At 42.5% G+C, this 14,362-nt stretch overlaps 1 protein-coding gene and 1 pseudogene across 10 annotated transcripts in view; both read left to right on the forward strand.

Moving 5' to 3' along the window:
• Nucleotides 1-14,362, forward strand: part of PLEKHM3 (pleckstrin homology domain containing M3) — a 209,466-nt gene that overhangs the window by 6,254 nt on the left and 188,850 nt on the right. The window lies entirely within an intron of this gene.
• On the forward strand, nt 27-124 carry LOC117095471 (annotated as a pseudogene).

Consider the following 14,362-nt stretch of genomic DNA (forward strand, 5'->3'; position numbering starts at 1 on the left):
AAACAAGCCATTTGAAAATAACTTGTGTGCTTGCTTTGGCAGCACATACATTAAAACTGGAACAACACAGAGATTGCATGGCTTCTGTGCAGGGATGACATGCAAATCTGTGAAGAGCGCTTTCAGGTAATGTTAAGATGTGTATGGTTTATACCAATGGTAAAAAATTATAAAGTTAAAAAAAAAATAGCGCCGGGCGCGGTGGCTCAAGCCTGTAATCCCAGCACTTTGGGAGGCCGAGACGGGCGGATCACGAGGTCAGGAGATCGAGACCATCCTGGCTAACACGGTGAAACCCCGTCTCTACTAAAAATACAAAAACTAGCCGGGCGAGGTGGCGGGCGCCTGTAGTCCCAGCTACTCGGGAGGCTGAGGCGAGAGAATGGCGTAAACCCGGGAGGCGGAGCTTGCAGTGAGCTGAGATCCCGCCACTGCACTCCAGCCCTGGCGACAGAGCGAGACTCCGCCTCAAAAAAAAAAAAAAAAATAGCTTGAGATGCATAATAATGGAGGAAATCTGGGTGCTGTGGTGGCATATAAGAGGCCATTCAAAATGGACCTGGAGGTCAGGAGAGATGTGATTCCTCATCAAGGACCGGACAGCTGAATTACTTAGCCAGATTGTTTGTGTGTGGGTGGGAGGTAAGGAGGGGACAGTGGTGATAAAGAAGATGAGGGTGATGGTGGTGGAAAACAGTGTTCCAGGCAGAGGAAACAAGATAGGTGAGAAAGCATGTGGAAACTTCCAGGTTTGGTTTTGTTTTCAGACAAGGTCTTGTTCTGTTGCCCAAGCTGGTGTGCAGTGGCGTGATCATAGCTCACTGCAGCCTCAAACTCCTGAGCCCAAGCGATCCACCTACCTCAGCCTACTGCATTGCTGGGACTGTGGGTTCACACCCCCATGCCTGGTTAACTTTTAAAAATTTTTTTGTAGAGATGGGGTCTCACTATGTTGCTCAGGATGGTCTTGAACCCCTAGCCTCCAGCAATCCTCCCATCTTGGCTTCCCAAAGTGCCGGGATTACAGGTGTGAGATACTGTACCTAGTCCCGGTTTCTATAAATCTTTTTTTTTTTGAGATGCAGTGGCACAATCACAGCTGAAAGTGCTGGGATTATGGACATCAGCTACTGCTCTTGGCCTCTATTAGAGTGGGGGTGAGGTGGGAGTGGTTATGGGGTGAGGGTAGGGGTAGAGAGAGAGATTAAAGAGATAAGGCCAAGGAGGTAGGTGGCCATAAACTCTTTCAGGTAATGTTGAGATGTGTGTAGTTTATCCAAATGGCAATAGGTTTTAATTTTGGAAAGAACATTTTGGTTGCAGTGTGGTGAATGGATTAGAGGAGGGTAAGACTGAAGGGAACAAGATTGGATGGTGGTGATTGAATGAAGGCAGCGGAGACAGAGAAATGGGTAGATGTGGCCAATGCTGTAGATGAGAATTCATATGACTTGCTGATTTGGAGTGATTGCAGGTGAGGGAGCCAGAAGGATCAAGAATGATGTTTATCTTTTGGCGACAGGGTATGTCCTTTACTCTATGGTGAATGCTGAGAGGAGGGGCAGATTTGAGATGAGTTCAGTGTTGCATATGCAGGTCTAGAGCTTGAGAGTGATGTGTTTCTTTTTTGTTTTTTTTCTTTTTGGGACAGAGTCTCGCTCTGTCACCAGGCTGGAGTGCAGTGGCGTGATCTCGGCTCACTGCAACTTCCGCCTTCCAGGTTCAAGCAATTCTCCTGCCTCAGCCTTTCGAGTAGCTGGGACTACAGGCGCGTGCCACCACCCCCAGCTAATTTTTGTATTTTTAGTAGAGATGAGGTTTCACCATGTTGGCCAGGATCATCTCGATCTCTTGACCTCGTGATCCGCCTGCCTCGGCCTCCCAAAGTGCTGGGATTATAGGCGGAACCACTGCGCCTGGCCGGAGAATAATATGTTTCTTGTCTGCCACGTAGATTGCAGCTGAAGCCACAGGATGAAGATCACTCAGGGAGGGCAGACGAGGAACCAGATAAGAGGGTTATGGGCAAAACGGGAATACCCACATGTACAATATGGGCATAGGAAGGGGAGCCAGTAGAAGGGAGTGGGAGGAGCCTCCAGCGTTGAAGGATAAATACCAGGAGAGAGCATCTGTGAATTCATGAGAGCAGTGCAAGGAGTGGGGGTTCAGTAGGTCAAATGCTGCTGTGTGGTTAGGTCAGATGCTGAGTGAAAAGTCTTTAGGGTTTAGCAAAAAGAAAATCATTGGTGACCTTTTCCTGTGAAGTTTCAGCTGGGGCAGAATCAGACTACTTCTTGAGGGGAGAATGAATGGGCAATGAGAAATGGAGTCAGAAAGTATAAAGAACAAGTTTCTTCAAGAAACTTATAAAAAAAAAAAAGAGAGAGGAAGGGGAACATATCCCAGCTGTAGGGAAACTTGGGCAGCAAAGATGGGTTTTATTTGTTTTTTACTTTTTTGAGAAGAGATATTCCTTTTGAATTTTTATGCAACACTTGGGCCACTGAATCCCTCCTTTCCAAGACCACCAGAAAAGCTGATGCACAGCAACTCCTACTGCCTTGAAAATGCTGGAGGAACCTTGAGTAGATTAAAACCTTATTTCGAAGCTTCCTAAACCGAGTGCTGTCGCCACTCCCTCCACCAGTTCATTGATTTATAATGGAGATCAAAGAGAATGTGGTGACCTTTTCGTTGGTATCAGACAACTGATGGGCATCCTATACACTGCTTTGGAGTTCGTAAAACACTACATTATGTTATCTGATGTGCACTCTGAAAAAGGTGAGAGAGGTATCCTTATTTGCCCTACATCACAGACAAATTACAGTTGGCCCTCTGCATCTGTGGGTTCCACATCTGCAGATTCAGCCAACCATGGATCAAAAATATTAGGAAAAAAAATTCCACAAAGATCCAAAAGGCAAAACTTGAGTTTGCTAAATGCTGAATACCACATTGACTCCACCAGATGAGAGGATGTGTAGGCACTGTAATAGATATTGTAAGTAACCTAGAGATGACTTATGGGAGGATGTGCGTAGGTTGTATGCAAATATTACACAATTTTGTATAAGGGACTTGAGCATCTGTGGATTTTAGTATCTGAGGGGGTCCTGGAACCAGTTCCCCATGGATACAGAGTAACTGAAATTCAGATTCAAGTCACTTGTCCAGAATCAAACTTCTCATAATGATAAATAGAAAGTTGAGGCCCAGATTGGCTAATTCCAAATATTGTGGTTCAAAAGTGGTTGCCCTACGCTGAAAGGTTAGCTATGGCCTCTGTATTTTCATGGTAGTATGGTAATATGAAACCAGGGCATGCATATATATATATATATATATATATTTTTTTTTTTTTTTTTTTTTTTTTTGAGACGGAGTCTCGCTCTGTGGCCCGGGCTGGAGTGCAGTGGCCGGATCTCAGCTCACTGCAAGCTCCGCCTCCCGGGTTCACGCCATTCTCCTGCCTCAGCCTCCCGAGTAGCTGGGACTACAGGCGCCCGCCACCTCACCCGGCTAGTTTTTTTTTGTATTTTTTAGTAGAGACGGGGTTTCACCATGTTAGCCAGGATGGTCTCGATCTCCTGACCTCGTGATCCGCCCGCCTCGGCCTCCCAAAGTGCTGGGATTACAGGCTTGAGCCACCGCGCCCGGCCTATATTTTTTTTTTCTGAGACGGAGTCTCGCTCTGTCGCCCAGGCTGGAGTGCAGTGGCCGGATCTCAGCTCACTGCAAGCTCCGCCTCCCGGGTTCACGCCATTCTCCTGCCTCAGCCTCCCGAGTAGCTGGGACTACAGACGCCCGCCACCTCGCCCGGCTAATTTTTTGTATTTTTTTAGTAGAGACGGGGTTTCATCATGTTAGCCAGGATGGTCTCGATCTCCTGACCTCGTGATCCGCCCGTCTCGGCCTCCCAAAGTGCTGGAATTACAGGCTTGAGCCACCGCGCTCGGCCTTTTTTTTTTTAAACAGGGTCTCACTCTGTCACCCAGGTTGGAGTACGGTGGCTCGATCTCAGCTCACTGCAATCTCTGCCTCCCAGGCTCCCACGGTCCTCCCACCTCAGCCTCCTGAGTAGCTGGGACCACAGCCATACACCGCCATGCCTGGCTAGTTTTTTGTATTTTGGGTAGAGACAGGGTTTCACCCTGTTCCCCAGGCTGATCTCGAACTCCTGAGCTCAGGAGATCCACCTGCCACTGCCTCCCAAAGTGCTGGGATTATAGGTGTGAACACCCAGCCAGCATATCATCTTTTAGTAGATTATAGAAACAAGACAGAAGGTTGTGGGTCAATTTTGTTATTTTGTTTGAACCCCACATACATTGATATTTGCCTGTGCCCCCAAAAAAAGTCAAGTTAGTTTTAGAAGGAGGCAGTTTATTTAATTAATTTATTTATTTATTTATTTTGAGATGGAGTCTCTCCCTGTCCCCCAGGCTAGAGTGCAATGGCGTGATCTCAGCTCACTGCAACCTCTGCCTCATGGGTTCTAGAGATTCTCCTGCCTCAGCCTCCTGAATAGCTGGGATTACAGGCACCCACCATCATAGCCAACTAATTTTTGTATTTTTAGTAGAGACGGGGTTTCTCCATTTTGGCCAGGCTGGTCTTGAACTCCTGACCTCAGGTGATCTGCCTGCCTTGGCCTCCCAAAGTGCTGGGATTACAGGCATGAGCCACTGCGCCCGGTCAGCAATTTATTTCAGTATGCCTTAATCATCAAAATATGTTTGAATTATTGATCGTAACATCTAATTTGAAATATTTCTTTTAATTCTTTTGACAGAAACATTTGTTTGCAGGTTGTTTTAAGCAAACATTTTTACAAGTGTTTCTATTTATTGGCTAAATGAAAAATGATGTCGCAGGGAAACACTAGTAAAAGGTTTGGACAATTAGGACCATGTAAACATTTGCAGAAGCACTTGTTTCGCCTAAATGAAGTCACAGTTATTATACTCTTGCAAACATTCCAAGTAATGTGTCCAAGGTCACTAAGACAATTGAGGTTAGCTATTTAGAGAACAGCTTTTTACTGTGTTTGTTCAGGAACCTGTCTTCTACCATTCCCTTAGAGAACTTATAATAATAACACAGAAGTATTATAGAGGTGATTTTTTTTTAATTAAGTATAAACTACTTCCCCGGGCGTAAATATGATATTTAGCAATTAACTCTCTGGGTCATGGGATTAAGAAACATATTTGGAAATAAATAATAAAGTTGCTGGCATTTGACACTAAAATTTGAAGCACCGTGTTTATGTACTAAAATTTTAGCCATATTATCCCAGGGTAATTAACTTGCTCTGAATTGTCATATGGGGCTGTGTGTGTATCTTAGAGTCTTATTTCTACTCACTGACCATATTTCCCTAGACAAGTAACTTCATCTTTTTAAATCTCAGTTTCCTTATCTGTAAAGTAGTAATAATAGCAGCTCTCTAATAGGGTGATTGTAAGGATTTAACAACATAATGCAGTAGAGGGCTTAACATACGTTAAATAGTAAGTACTTTAGTAAGTATGCAATAAATATTAGCTATAACTTTTTAATCTTGGTCTTAGATTAGGGCTTATAAGAACTATATTTTGTTGTTAAACATTTTATCAAATACATCATTCAACCTTTAAAATGTGTCCATCCACATTGAAGGAGTCCTCTGCAGGACATGTTTAAAGAGTTTAGCATAGCCATAGCAGTGCCTGATTCAGCTATTTATTCCCAGCTATCATACGCCTATCATCCTGATGTCAGAACAAAACAATCCAAGAAGTATGGATCAATCAGAGCTCCAGAATTCAACTCCAGAATGTTCACACATTGTTTGATAAAATCTATGCCATGCTAATGGTAATAGTCCCTAATAAAAGAAATTCAGAAACTGTTTTAATGTAAACCCAGATTAGGGGGATGAAAACATAGTTCCTACTACTCTTTTTTTTTTTTTTTTTTTGGGAGATGGAGTCTTACTCTGTGGCCCAGGCCAGAGTGCAGTGGCGCAATCTTAGCCCACTGCAACCTCCGCCTCCCGGGTTCAAGTGATTTTCCTGTCTCAGCCTCCCTAGTAGCTAGGATTACAGACGCCTGCCACCAGGGCCAGCTGATTTTTGTATTTTTAGTAGAGACGGAGTTTCACCATGTTGACCAGGCTGGTCTCAAACTCCTGACCTCAGGTGATCCGCCTGCCTCATCCTCCCAAAGTACTGGGATTACAGGCGTGAACCACTGCACCTGGCCGGTTCCTACTATTCTTATCCTTCATACCTTATAAGGTTTTCTTCTGTCCTGTGTGATGGGCAGAGATTTTTCTGTCCTTCAATTTGTACATAGTTAAATGACAGAGACTCATTCTGTTATTTTGCCTTATCTTGTGCTTATCTTTGAGGGTCAGAGACAGTGTTTTGTCTGCCTTTGCCAGCCTTGCTTGTTTCCTGACTAAATTGCTTAAGAGGCTGATTGGTAGCCAAGGTTGTTGTCACAGATTAAGTCCAAAAGGGAGGAAGAGGTCATAGATGCAGCCCATCACTGCTGAGTATGTCTGCTCTTTCAAACAAGAGGTGAGTCACCTTTTTGCTTAGATCTTACCATTGGTCTAGTACTCTTGGGATGCCAGTTAACAAAGACCTAGGCTTACTTTTTAGCAGGTTCGAGTTCAGCAGAGACAGAAAATAAATCAACTAATTACTTCTCTCATACATTTACTCTGAATGCCCATAGAAACTGGTTTTGTGAGTGTATGCTAAGCCATAAGCCGGTTGTTTTTTTTGAAGGTTAAAGTTGTAAGTATTCTCCCTTCTGCTGGTGAGCTGCAGTGACCAAAAGAGTTAAAGGCAACAGGAAGTGAGGGAATTATTCATTTGCCACGACATCCTCACCACCCAGCAAAGGCCTTCTGTTGGACAAGAATGTGTCTGTGGGTCAGAACGACTTGAACAGCTTGTGAAGAAGGCCTTTGCATTCTTGCCTTCCACGTGTGGTTAGTTCACATAGTGCTCACTCTTTGGTGGAATCTTTGAGGCTGTTATTGTAGGCTGACAGCTTCATGCCAGAAACAGCATGATTTCTTTTGTTTTGTTTTTTTTTCTTTTTGAGACAGAGTCTTGCTCTGTTGCCCAGGCTGGAGTGCAGTGGCATGATCTCGGCTCACCGCAACCTCTGCCTCCTGGGTTCAGGCGATTCTCCTGCCTCAGCCTCCTCAGTAACTGGGACTACAGGCGCATGCCACCATGCCCAGCTAATTTTCGTATTTTTAGTAGAGATGGGGTTTTGTGATGTTGGCCAGGCTGGTCTGGAACTCCTGACCTCTTGATTCGCCTGCCTTGGCCTCCCAAAGTGCTGGGATTATAGGCATGAGCCACCATGCCTGGCCTGCAGCATGATTTCTGGAGCAGGTATGATTGGTTTTGTTGTGTGTTTTTGTTTCCTTTGTTTTTGATTTCTTTCGACTAAAGTAATCTTTGTATATCTATCATTGTCATTTAATTGTGTTCTGTTACTTGTAAGATTCTTTATTGTCCCTTAGTAATGATTCCTTATTTGTGCTTGTATAACACCTTTTGTATACTTCTGTTGAAATGCTTTTTATACTTGGTTTTGTGTCTCCCTCTCCACTAGCTATTCATCTCTTCAAGAGCAGGAGCTGGGTTTTGTGTCTCTAACATCTCACATAGTGTTTGGGTACTTGATACGTCCTCTGTAAATGCTTGTTGAGGATAAATGGTTATGTGGTTAGAAATCAGCTAACTAATAGGAATAGTCATTGTTTTAGAGTTTATAAAGAACTTTCACATACTTTGTCCATATTGTGCTTCTCTGCTTTCTCAGGTAGAAGGCAGCAGGCATTGGCAGGACTTCCATTTTGCAGATAAGAAGGGCACAGAAGCCCTGAGTCAGCCTGACTTGCTGGATGTCAGTTAGCTTAGATGGCAGTGTGGGGACATGACGCTTTCCTGGTGTTATAAATTTGTTCTTCCCATTACCACACTTCTCTCACACTGAACAAACTCAGTACTTAGTCTGAGTAGCTCAGGGGTTGGATTCAGCCTACTCACTCCTTGTTTATGGTCCTTCTACCAACATCAGGGACCCTGTGTGATTTAAGGTGATTTCAAATGTAATTGAACTCGGGTGGCCCAAAGGACTCAGTAGTTAGACAAGAATTTAAGGAACTTCGTTTTCTTCTCTTTGGGAACACAATTGACAATAAATGAATCATCTTGGGTTCTCTTTCATCATCTTTAAAATAGTCCCAGTACTTTACTCACCTCTCTTTTTTGAGATTACTACAAGTGTTTATTAAGAAGTTATTAAGAAGGCCAGTTGCGGTGGCTCACCCCTGTAATCCCGGCACTTTGGGAGGCCGAGGTGGGTGGATCACCTGAGGTCAGGAATTCGAGACCAGCCTGACCAATATGATGAAACCCCGTCTCTACTAAAAATACAAAAAATTAGCCAGGCGTGGTGGTGGGCACCTGTAATACCAGTTACTCGGGAGGCTGAGCAGGACAATCACTTGAACCTAGGAGGCAGAGGTTGCGGTAAGCCAAGATCACACCATTGCACTCCAGCCTGGGCAACAAGAGTGAAACTGTCTCAAAAAAAAAAAAAAAATTAAGTTTATCAAGCACTTAAAATTTTGTTTTTCATTTCCTTAAGTTTGTGGGGAACAGGTGGTATTTAGTTACTAAGTTCTTTAGTGGTGACTTGTGAGATTTTGGTGCACCCATCCCCCAGGCAGTATACACTGAACCGGATTTGTAGTCTTTTATTCCTCACCCCCTCCCCACCCTTTCCTCCTAAGTCCCCAAAGTCTATTTTCTCATTCTTATGCCTTTGACTCCTCATAGCTTAGCTCCCATTTATGAGTGAGAACATGCGATGTTTGGTTTTTCATTCCTGAGTTACTTCACTTAGAATAGTAGACTCCAAACCCATCCCGGTTGCTGCAAATGCCATTGATTGATTCCTTTTTATGGCTGAGTAGTAGTCCATCATATACATATATTTATATCTATATGTATCTATATATATAGATTATATATATAGATATCTCACAGTTTCTTTCTATTTGTTGATTGATGGGCATTTGGGTTGGCTCCACATTTTTGCAACTGCAAATTGTGCTACGATAAACATGCATGTGCAAGTGTCTTTTTCGTATAATGACTTCTTTTCCTCTGGGTAGATACCCAGTAGTGGGATTGCTGGGTCAAATGGTAGTTCTACTTTTAGTTCTTAAAGGAATCTCCCACTGTTTTCCATGGTGGTTGTACTAGTTTACATTCCCACCAGCAGTGTAGAAGTGTTCCCTTTTCACTACATCCACGCCAACATCTATTTTTAAAAATTTTTTGATTATGGCCATTCTTGGCAGGAGTAAGGTGTTATCTCATTATGATTTTGATTTGCATTTCCCTGATGATTAGTGATGTTGAGCATTTTTTCATATGTGTGTTGGCCATTTGTTATCAAGCACTTTATAAGCTTTATTCTAAACCATGCATGTGAAAAATGATTATTTTCTGTAAAAACCAAGTGATTTTTTCCTGAGATTACCTCAGTTTTAGGAGTTTTGTGAGATAATTAGATAAACACAGTCCTGTATTGAATTTAGAAACACAACCTCTATTACTCAGGCTCAAGTAGAAGATTCTAAATAGTTATATGAACTGATGACATATTTAAGTCTACTTCCCCAGCCCTTTTTGGGTATCTTGCATATTTGGTCTCACTGTACTTCCTTGTTGTTACATTCACTGTTGCAGTCAGCCACACTAGCTGGCTTGGCTCTGATGGTACCTACTTGTACCTCACCAGCTACTCCTGTTGCAGTTGGAGGCTGATGTGGTTTTTATCATGGAAGTTTTTACCTTCTTCCTCTCAGTCCCAAGATAAAGCTAATTCAAGTGGTTCCTTTGTTTTCTAGTCAACGTTCTCTGCCATGGAGGCAAAGGGAGATGGAAAACATCAAGTCTGCATTTTTAGACATTTCATAACTGAAGTTTGTGTCCTCCTGCTTTGTTTCTAAGAGCAGGACATACTGGATCTCTGGTGGTTTTATGAAAATGGGCTTCCCAGCCAGAAGCTTTGGCTTTCCAATTTGACATAAAGGTGCAGTAACACTGCTGCCTTCAGTCGCAAAGCAATCTGAGATTTAAAGTGCCATGCTTATATTTAGTTAGGTTTCTGAGGCAGCAAATGTCTCAATGATTTTGCAGGTGGCAAACAATAAACATGTGCAGAGATGTGCTGAAAAATGCTTTAAGTGGATTGTTGGGGCTATTTCAAAGGGAACATCTCATCCCTGGTGTTGTAAAGAGCTTGAGCTCTAAGTTGTTGGAAAATGAACCCAGCCAAGTTGCTGATATTGTAGTGGTTCACAGGACAATTCCTAAGTAATGCAAAAGTGCTTTGGTTTCTGTAAAAGGTCTGACTGAGGTTTTTGCTACCTGATCTTTGCCATGTTATTTTTAAGCCCAGGTTTTAATAGCTAGGAAGCCTTTTCTACCAAGAAAAAAATGTAGAAGTTTGAGTTCAACATAACGTTTTGGAAAGTATGTCTAATTTTACTGTAATGAGCCTATAAGGAATTCACATATAATTTTGCCAGGAAACTACAATGGTATATATACTTACAGATGTTAGTGGCTTAAAAATATACTGTTTATTCAGTTATTCATTCAACAAATGCTTACTGAGTACCCACTGTGTACTAACCACAGTTCTAGGCCCAGTGAGAGTTATCCAAATGAAAGAGGGCAGAATTGCTGCTTTCAGTTTCCTCTGAGTCCAGTAGGTAGGCGTGTTACTTGATATCAGGCAGTTTACTTGATATAATTGAGCTTCCTCATTTGTAAAATGAGGGTGATAGTACTCACATTATACATTTTGGGGCTTAGAGATATGAAATACCAAGCAACATACCTGGCACAAAATAGGCTTTTGATAACTTGTAATTATTGTCATCATTGTCATTTGAGAGAGAACATGCAGCGTGCAGTATATGTTGTGGGGGAGGCACCAAAGATATTCTGTGGCAGTTTAAAGAAAGAACAGACCATTTTAGGATCAGAGACCCAAAAAAGCTTGCGGAAGAGGTGGCATTTGAGCTGGGCCTTGAAGAATAGAATTTCAGTAGGTTGAGGTGGGAAGAGGGTATTTCAGAGATAACTGTAAACCTTTCCTGAAATAACTGGAAAAGCATAACATTTGAGCAATAGCATTCAGTTTGGAGGTAAAGAGTGTGTGAATTGAAGTGGAAAGTTGGAATGGCAAACTAGCCCAAGATTGTGAAAGGCCTAGAATGTCAGGTTAAAAAGTTGAACCTTATTGCCAATGGGAGCTTCATCAAAGGGTTTCCCTGGTGCCCAGCACAGTGTCCAGCCCATAGTAGGCACTCAGCAAATACTTATTGAATAAATAAATGAGTGTAATTTTAGACAAATGGAGCTTAGTAAGCCAGGTGGAAATGTCTTACAAATAGCTGGGAACATAGGACCAGAATTTAATTCTGAGATTGAGACTGAAGGTGGAAATTTGAACAGCATGCATGTAGGAGAAGTTATTGGAGTTGCACATGTGGATAAATTGACTTAAGGAGAACATCATGTAGCTCTAGCCAGAGAAGAAACTCAGACAACGCCCCCATTTGATGAGACCAGGAAGGGAAGGAAGAAGATGGAGACTAAGTGGGTAGAAATGAGAAGAAAACTTCAGTGAATGTAGTACCCTGGGAAGAAACTTTTAAGAAGGGGCTGGTTAACAGCACAAGGAGGTTAAGGACTTGGGAAAACACTGATGGCTGTGTAACAAGGAGGTCCCTTGGTAGCTATACAAGAGAAGTTCAACTGAGTGGGGTCTTGTGTCAGGTTGTAAGGTATAAGTAGGCACAGCACTCCCTGGAACATTTCTTTTTGTCTGTTTTTTTTTTTTTTTTTTGGCAGGGTTAGTATTTACTGGTATTTGATTTTTTTGGCGCATACATTTAAACAAACAGTGTACCCAAACAGTATGTATAGTTTTTGATTCCAATTAAATATTGGACAAAAGTACACCTACCTATTGATTTACTTTGACTGAGTTATGAGATCATGACTGATTTTTATTTCCTTTTCCATGTCTGTCACTATCTTCCAGAGTTTCTACAAGTATTTGTTACTTTTAGAACTGGAAAAAAATTATATAGATTATTTTTATTTATTTATTTATTTATTTTGGGACAGGGTCTCACTCTGTCGCCCAGGCTGGCACGTAGTAGTTCAATCACAGCTTACTTCAACCTCGAACTCCTGGGCTCAAGGGATCCTCTTGCCTTAGCCCCCTGAGTAGCTGGGACTACAGGACATGCCACCACACCTGACTAATTTTTAATTTTTTTTTTTTTTTTTTGAGATAGAGTCTCACTCTGTCGCCCAGGCTGGAGTACAGTGGCTCAGTCTTGGCTCACTGCAGGCTCTGCCTCCTGGGTTCACGCCATTCTTCTGCCTCAGCCTCCCGAGTAGCTGAGACTACAGGTACTGCCACCACGCCCGGCTAGTTTTTTCTGTTTTTAGTAGAGACGGGGTTTCACCATGTTAGCCAGGATGGTCTCGATCTCCTGACCTCATGATCTGCCCAACTCGGCCTCCCAAAGTGCTGGGATTACAGGCGTGAGCCACCGCACCCAGCCTGTTTTTAATTTTTTGTTTGTAGAGAAAGGGTCTCACTGTGTTGCCTAGGCTGGTCTTGAACTCCTGGCCTCAAGTTATCCTCCTGCCTCAGCCTCCCAAAATGTTGGGATTACTGGTGCGAGCTACCACCTCCAGCCCAAATTATTTTTTTAATGGTATGCTCTTTATGTATTGTGGCAATAGTCTTCTTTTTCATTTAAACTTAGATATAATGTAGCCATTTAATATTTGCTCCAAACCTATGAAAATGGGATTCCATCTGTGTTTCTAGCTGTCTGTTTCATTTGATAGCCTTCTGAGCTCTTTTTATGAGGTCCACACTGGCACCATTTCCTTATCTGCTGCTTGTGGCATGTCTGTGCTCCATCCACGTCCTTACATCACCATGTAGCCTTGTGGTCCAGAAAGGCCATATTACTAGGGGCAGATCCTCTTGTGATGTATCCTTCACATTATGTAACTCTTAAAAAATTCTCAGTCAGCCACAACCTTAAACCAAAGTGAAGACCAGGTGAGCGCCCTTAATGTGGACCATCCTTGTCATCACCTTTGGCTCTTATTTTTGCAAATTGATGGACAGACATAAGTTGTCCTAGGTATCTTTGCCATTGCAGTTTTCTTCCCAGTCCAACTGCTTCTAAAATAATATGGCTCCAGACACCTTCAGCACTCATAATATTCTGAGTCACTTAGCTAAGAAGGAGGAAGTCAGTGCTTTTACCATCCAGCTCAGGAGGACACGGCATCTCTGTGTGAGTCAGGGTAGAATTATTACTCATAAGTGCTTCTGTCTCTGTGTGGGAGAACTGCTGTATTCATCCTGTTAATTAGCCTTGCATAACGATCATGTAAACAACAGATTTTTTAGTTAGGAAATAGCAATACACTGGTTCGTTTTGATGCGTGCATAGGATTCTTTGGGTTGAGCTCTTTTATTTCCTCAATTTCTCAATCTATTAAATAGGGGAAATACGCCTTCTTACAGAAAGGGCATTCTATACAAATATAAGATAAAATGTCTATAGGTCACTGAGTTTGGCTGAAAGGCAGTGTATTATAAATAGCTCGTTGCTGACTTTGCCTTTGTTGGACTGACAGACCTTTGTTGGACTTCCAGGGAGAGATGAGGAACACGTGGTTGTTCAATGGGTGAGGTCCAGTGGAGTGCTCCATAATTATGTAGCAGTTTACATTTGTAAAGGCATGTTGGAGCAGCTACCTAGTGAATGATCCACACGCAAAGCAATTTGATATTAGCAACTCTGTGGGATACAGGTAGCTGAGTAAGGCATGCAGAGGTTAAATGGTTTGCTAGAGGCCACCCAGCAAGTGAGTGGCTGAGCCAGATTTAGAACACAGTTCTAATTAGCTCCTGATTTGCAGTTTTGTACTGAGGCAGACCACACTGCACCCACATACTGATCTTATTCCCTTCACTTTGTCAGACGAAGGTCCCCTTTATATTTTGACCTATATGAATATATTATTATATTTTGATTAATTTCAAAACCAAATGAGGCAAGCTAGTAAGAAGTACTCAATTATAGAAATTAAACTTGACATCAGACTCTTGTACTGTAGTGAATTTGAGAGCTATAGAGCTCAGGAAAAAGATGAAATTCCAAAGAGTAAGGTTGGAAGACAGAACCTAAAAGAATGAAGACAGAGAGTATATAGGA

Source organism: Trachypithecus francoisi, unplaced genomic scaffold (assembly GCF_009764315.1).
Source record: "Trachypithecus francoisi isolate TF-2019V2 unplaced genomic scaffold, Tfra_2.0 Lachesis_group13, whole genome shotgun sequence".
NCBI lineage: Eukaryota > Metazoa > Chordata > Mammalia > Primates > Cercopithecidae > Trachypithecus > Trachypithecus francoisi.